Source organism: Nothobranchius furzeri, chromosome 11, assembly GCF_043380555.1.
Source record: "Nothobranchius furzeri strain GRZ-AD chromosome 11, NfurGRZ-RIMD1, whole genome shotgun sequence".
Classification (NCBI taxonomy): Eukaryota; Metazoa; Chordata; class Actinopteri; order Cyprinodontiformes; family Nothobranchiidae; genus Nothobranchius; species Nothobranchius furzeri.
The window spans coordinates 41,048,001-41,055,343 of record NC_091751.1 but is presented as its reverse complement, the minus strand read 5'-3'; positions in this window follow the sequence as shown (position 1 = coordinate 41,055,343).

Genomic DNA, 7,343 nt, shown 5'->3' with positions numbered 1-7,343 from the left:
GATCTCCTCTCTTTGGCATCCAGAATTTGGACATTTCTGACATTTTTACTGATGGGTGGTTTCTTTTCTACTGAAATCCGGTTGTGAAAAGGTGTCATCACTCTGAAAAAGCTTTAAAGGTTTTAGAAGAACTTCCTAAGAAAGGAGGGTGATGATGTGGTAAGCGTGTGGGTTTTTACAGCTTCAGATCGGACAGAGAGCCCTTCACTTCCTGTTTAGTCACTCTTTGTGCCTCATCAAAGACGGGCTAAGACAGAAACTCCAAATAAGCAGCTTTCATCTGGTGAGTTCTTCCTCTGAGATCTCCGATCAGAACTTTTTAAAAACATCTGTGGATGTATGAGACGTTCACGGCTTCGCTGGAGGTGAGGATGACCATCGATGAGGAGTAGTCTGATGAGTCTTGTATGTGCAGATGCCTTTGGTAGAGATGAGTATCTGTTACATCTTGGATGGGGTTCTCATCCTGTACGGCGTCATTCTCACCATCTTGTACTGCAGGCTGAGGGTAAGACGAAAAATAGTTTTTTAATTCTAGTATTGTTAAACAACTTTTTAAAACCTCTCATGTCTTCTTTAGATGTATCGATCCAGCAAGACGAGTTGCAGTTATCCTGAGGTAACAAAAAAGTAGTTTTCTTTTGAAGAGAAGCGTTGAGCTGGTTTTGTGGTATTTGGCCCCTCAAACAAAAGTTCTAGGTAAAAACGTAACCTCAGTAATTCATTTCCTGTTTGCTCAAAGCTGACCACCAACCAACGTTTATTTATTTTCACCCTCGGAAGTTTCCACTAGAGTCAAATTCTTCTTCCTGGTGTTGTTTTTGTGCTCCTTCACCGTAAAAAACTTGATAAATGACATTAAATACAGTTATTTCTCTAGAAGGCTTTCTATGGAGATTTCTGTAAATTTTACAGACATAACAGCAGCTAAATGTTTTTGATGTTTTTGTTTCCATCCCACAGAAGCAGCCTGCAGGAGGACGCATCTATGAGGTGAGACTTCTCATTGTATTGTTTAAAAAGACACGTACAAAGGCACTTGGATAGTAAAAGACCATTTTGTTGTAAATGTATCTAATGCAGTTGGCTCTAACACAATCACACTCAGACTTGTTGCAGGAAATGAATGGAGAAAGTTGTTTTTTAGCTTCACTTCTGTCTGAGTGTCTTTTTATGTCCTGCAGGACCTGACCTCTCGCACCGCTGACACCTACGATACCATCAACATGACTAAAAAGCCGTTTGCGTGACGTATTTGGTGCCGTCAGGATGCTGAGCAGAGAAAACTGCCTTATATTGTAAATTATGTTTCAGAGTTTGTTTTTTCTTCTTTTTGTAGAAACTTTATTTTGCATGCACAGAATGTTGAGGTGGCTAAATGAAATTCAAAAATACTTTTTTAATCCCAGAGGGAAATTAAGTGTTTGTAACTCGTTCTTCAAAGCAATAATTAAATAAACAACATTAATAATAAATATCTCAGTTGATCTTTAAAGAATCGATAAAGATGCTGAAGGCTTCAAGAAAGAAGGGTCTGCTGTAGTGGTCTGAAGAAGCCTCCGACTAAAGATGCTCTTGTTGCATGATGATGTCATGAAGAGGATGCTCGGGGTTGTCCATTGTTTTATGATTTCAGGAATAATTCTTCTTTGCAGCATCATCTCCAGTGGTTCCACAGTAGTCCCCAGAACAGCACTGGCCTTTCTTTACCAGGTTGTTGAGCCTTTTTAGGACCCTGGCTCTGGCGCTGCTGCCCCAGCAGGTGATACTCACACTCTCCCAACGCAGATGTATAGAAGATGTGCAGCCTCGTGCTGCATCCCTTGAAGGACATGAGCTTCCTCAAGACGTACAGTCTACTCTGTACCTTCTTGTACATATATGACTTCACTGTTCATGTCCAGGCCAGTCTGTTATTTATTTATATTTATACCCTTCCACCACCTCAACTTCCTCTCACATGGTGTTAAAAGAGCTTCACCTTTTCCTGTTTCTTCTGAAATCTACAATCATTTTTGTTTTGTTCACATTACTGGGTGATTGCTCTCACACCATGCTACAAAGCGCTCCTCCAGCTTCTCAGTTTCTTGACCCTCTCTGATAAACGTGACGATTGCAGAGTTGTCTGAACGTTTCTGCAGAAGACAGATGACTTGTTCTTGAAGCCTGGAGTGTGCAGAGGGAAAAGAAGCGGTGAGAGTACCATGCCCTGTGGTGCTCTTGTGTTGCTGATCACCTGGTCAGACTCACAATTCTACGTTCTCAAATATTTTTTCGGTTTACTAATAAGACTGCCAGTGAGTTTTTTCTTCATGTTTTAGTTTTCCTTTGCTTCACAGCTGGTTTTAAGCTGAAGTTTTAAAGAAAAGGAGAAGTCTGGACATACCGTAAGTTTCTGTTCCTGTTCCTGTTTTCTTTTTTCTGCTCAGCCTTCAAAGAAACTTTACATTTTCTAACAATTAAATCCCATTTTTTTATTGAAGGGATTCATTTAAACTTACAGTACACCACAGTACTTTCTAGTTTATTTTCAAGTTTATTAACTCACTGCTGTTCTAGAGATAAAGGTTGTTTATATTCCTTTTATTTTAGGATCTGGTTAAAAAGTCCTGCTTCCCTCAATGTCAGCCCATGGACAACAACATGGTCTATGATTGTTGCTCAAACTTCATTGGACATTTCCACTTTTTGTCTTGCTCTTCCTCTTCCTCTTCATCCTCCTCTTTCTCTTTCTTGCCCTCTTCCTCATCCCCCACCTCGCATACGCACCCGTCCTCGTCCTCTCACATGAATTCTTCTATCCATTGTCACACTTTCTCATTCCCACCTTCAACAACCTGTTTGCTCTCTGAACTCGCTTATATTGGTTGTCACATCATTTGAAACAAGTGAAATCTATTTTGACTGATTGTGTTCAATGACATTTGTGCTCTTGTTATGGGTAAATGTGTGCCACTTGTGTTTACCGTTATGGATGACATGTACATTAGAGTGCAGAATGTGTTTTATGAATGAGAATGCGTTTAGAGTTTTGCTAAAATGTGTGAAATTGTTTAAGGTTTTGACAACAGGCTCAACAGTTAGCTTAATCAGTTCAAGCAACTGAGAACTTTCTTCAGTCAATGGATTTTAGTGTTTTAGCAATTGAGAAAAACTGTAATCACAATAATAAATAGAGGCGGAGTCTGATGAGAATATGAAAGTAACTGTAGTCACTTATTTGTCAGAGGAAAACAGATCTCTTAAAAGAGCTGATGTTTTACTGGTCAAATTATTCAGTTCTGTTCAAAAGTAAAATATGTCTGAAATAGAAATTGTGGCTCATGAGGCCAGATTATTTTTGTCGAGGACAAATTTATAACACAAAGACTTTAGGACAAAACTTTGTATCTTTTAGGCTAAAGATGAATTCAGTCAGGACTCATGAAATTCCTCACTCTGCTTTTACTAACAGGTGAGTTCATTTTAAATTTACTTTAAATATTATACCATAAAAATGTCTTTTTTTGGGATCAGTGAAGAAAATAAACGAGAAGTGGTTTTTGGTTTAATAGATGACTTGTTGTTCTATTTGTACAAACTGAGCTTGGTAAAAGAGTTTTTATCACTCAGCACCTTTGGCTTGAAATTCACTGTAGAACAGGGTTACTCCATTCTGGGCCTGGAGGGCCGGTGTCCAGCAGGTTTTAGTTTTAACTCTGCTTCAACACACCTGATTTCAGTCAGCAGGTGATTAACAGGCTTCTGCAGATCCTGATGAGCTGCTGAACAGGTGATTCAACCACTGGATCAAGTGTGTTGGAGCAGAAAAAACACTAAAACATGCTGGATACCAGCCCTCCAGGCCTGGAATTGAGAAAATGTCATCTCTCTCTCTCTCTCTCTCTCTCTCTCTCTCTCTCTCTCTCTCTCTCTCTCTCTCTCTCTCTCTCTCTCTCTCTTTCTCACACACACACACACACACACACACACACACACACACACACACACACACACACACACACACACACACATACAACATACATACCAAGTAGTGTTTCTATGGTTACATTGTGATGTCTTAGTAAATATTCTATTTGGTGAGAGATAAACTTTATTGTATTTATCCTAGTGAATCTATAATTAAACGTGTAAACTAGCAGTAGCACATTCAGTGTCAAGGAAAGCAAAAAGTTATTATCAGGAGAGAGAGAATGTATTAGTGATTAGCAGCAGTGTGTTAGTCGATGGCCCCCTCCATGAGGCCACCACAGCTCAGCAGAACATCATTGTAGCTTCTTCTGGGGAGAAAAACACTTAAGAGAAAATAAAGTTAACAGCTGAAATTGCAGGAAATAATACAGTTAAAGAGCAGACTGTAGAAGAAAGTAGTCGAGTGTGGAAAGTGGTCAGTGTATCCTCCAGCAGTCTAAGCCTATAGCAGCATAACTACAGAGATAACACAGGATAATTTATCCTATTTAGATGGAGGCATGTTGGAGTCAGGGCAAGGGAGAGCCGTCTTTTACGACTGTACACTCCACCTCCCTCTAATCCCCCACTTGTCCAGATCTAGGCTAACATCAGATTTTAACCACAGGCCCTATCAAATAAAAATGTTTTAAGCCTATTCTTAAAAGTAGACAAAGTGTCTGCCTCACGGACTAAAGCTGTGAGCTGGTTCCACAGGAGAGGAGCCTGATAACTAAAAGATCTGCCTCCCATCCTAATTTTAGATATTCTGGGAACCACCAGGTGGTGCAGGTCACCTGGAACAAGATACTCCCAAACGGGGGCAAAGACCTAATCATCATGGCCCATTTTACAGCCGGCCTCACAGGTAAAAATCTAATTCATCGAATGAGCAAAGAACAATTTTTCTGGCTAATCATGATCAGATGTTCATTTAAATATTAGTTTAGTAAAATTAAATGGAAAATAACATAAAATGCAGTTAAATTCTTCATAGGACTCTGTTTATGCAATTTCCTTCAACTAAAAAAGTAGCTAAATGTTCTTGATGATGTTTGTGTTTTCCTCCCACAGAAACGGCCTGCAGGGGGAAGCATCTACGAGGTGAGACTTCTTATTCTAATGTTTAAAATGGCACATGAGGGAAAAGCGACAGCAAGCTTAACAGAAGCTGAAAGGACCATTTTTCTGTAAATTACTCTAATGCTGCTTCTGTCTCACAATATCATTTGACTCACTGCAGGAAATGATGAAAGTTTCTTTTGTAACTTCTGTTTCTGAGTGTTTTTTTAATGTTCTGCAGGACCTGACCTCACGCACCATCTACGAGACCATCAACATGACTTAAAAGCCAATCGCGTGACACATTTGGTGCCACGAATAGGATGAGGAGAATAAAACTGCTTTGTAATGTTAATTATGGGTTCCAGTTTCTTCTTCTTCTTGATTTATGTCATTTTAAACTCTGACTATAAAGACATAAACCATTTAGATTTTTTATTTCGGCAAATTGTCAAATTAATCAAAATACTGAAGAAAATTCTTGTTAAATCACATTTATCAGATAGTAACTTGTAAATTACAGACCTCAGATTTATCTTGATGCTTGAAAATATATTACAGTAAAACAAATAATGCGGTTTGCAGCCCAGTGTGAAGCAGCTGGGATGACAGTCAGCTCCTCTAAAGCTCAGACCATGGTCATGAATCAGAAAAGGGTAGAATGCCTTCTCCGAGTCAGGGATGAGGTCCTGCCTCAAGTGGAGGAGTTTAAGTATCTCGGGGTCTTGTTCATGAGTGAGGGAAAGCTAGAGCGTGAGATGGATAGGTGGACTGGTGCTGCATCTGCAGTAATGCGGGTGTTGTACCGGTCTGTTGTGAAGAGAGAGCTGAGTCAGAAGGCGAAGCTCTCGATTTAGCGGTCGATCTACGTTCCTACCCTCACCTATGGTCATGAGCTTTGGGTAGTGACTGAAAGAACGAGATCGCGGATACAAGCGACTGAAATGAGTTTTCTCCGCAGAGTGGCTGGACTCTTCCTTAGAGATAGGGTGAGAAGCTCAGTCATCTGGGAGGGGCTCGGAGTTGATTCGCTGCTCCTCCACATCGAGAGGAGCCAGATGAGGTGGCTCAGGCATCTGGTCAGGATGCCTCCTGGACGCCTCCCTGGCGAGGTTTTCTGGGCACGTCCAACCAGGAGGAGGCCTAAAGGAAGACCCAGGACACATTGGAGGGACAATGTCTCTCACCTGGCCAGGGAACGCCTTGGGATTCCCCCAGAAGAGCTGGCCCAAGTGGCTGGGGAGAGGGAAGGCTTGGCCTTTCGGCATAGGCTACTGCCCCTGCAATCTGACTCCGGATAGGCGGAAGAAAATGGATGGATGGACAAATAATTAAATCTTTGATTCTGTAAGAAAATTGTGTTGATGTATAAGACACATGTTGAAAATCCTCTTATTTTCCTATAAATAAAAAGCAAACAGGCAGTTTGAGTTTAACTTTAACAAACTATTCTAATTGATGACATCATTTCCCAAAAAACAAAAAATGTTAAAGGTGCAATATGTAAGAATGTAGTGAGAATTTTACAGTGAGAACATCCCAAAAGAGTCTAATCTTTCAATCATTTTAGAATGAGGGTTATACTGAAACGTGTTTCATGTCCAGCTAGCTGCCGGGGATTGTCAGGTTTTCTCCTTTCAAAACAAAGGAAGGAGGGATGTAACTCCTGTTTACCATCAGTGAGTGTGGGGTTGCTGTGACTCCTGCGAGCTAATACTGCAGCACAGACAATTGGAATTTAACGACGGCTGGCCAAAAGCTCCAGAGTTGTTTAAAGTGGTTGCAGTAACCAAATTTTACCACAGGATGTCATTTTTACTTCATTTTTTCATAATGCACCTTTAACTCTCTCTCTCTCTCTCTCTCTCTCTCTCTCTCTCTCTCTCTCTCTCTCTCTCTCACTCTCTCTCAGTTCCAAAGTGTAAATCTATTTTTACCTTTTTCATTCTTCCTGCCATATTTACATAGGAACAGAACTAGAAACATATTCAAATCTGCATTACGGGCTCTTTCCACCCCAAGGCTTCGTGATCACGATAAACATGCTCAGACTTCAGCTCAGTACTCTAGTAACATACAAAGCCTGCTTTGTGTTGAGCAACAGAGCAACTTGCTGAAAATGAACTTCTCAGCTGTTTGATGTGTTTATTAATATCCCAGGAAACTCCTATTGGCATGAAGGCCACCATCATCCACAAAACTCCACTTTTGAAAACACCTATGCAGGATAAAAGGTCATGCAGGAATGCAGCTGGGTTCATCTGTATGATTAATAGCTTCAAAGAGTTGTAGCTGCAGCCACTAAATAAACAGATAAACCACTGATAAAA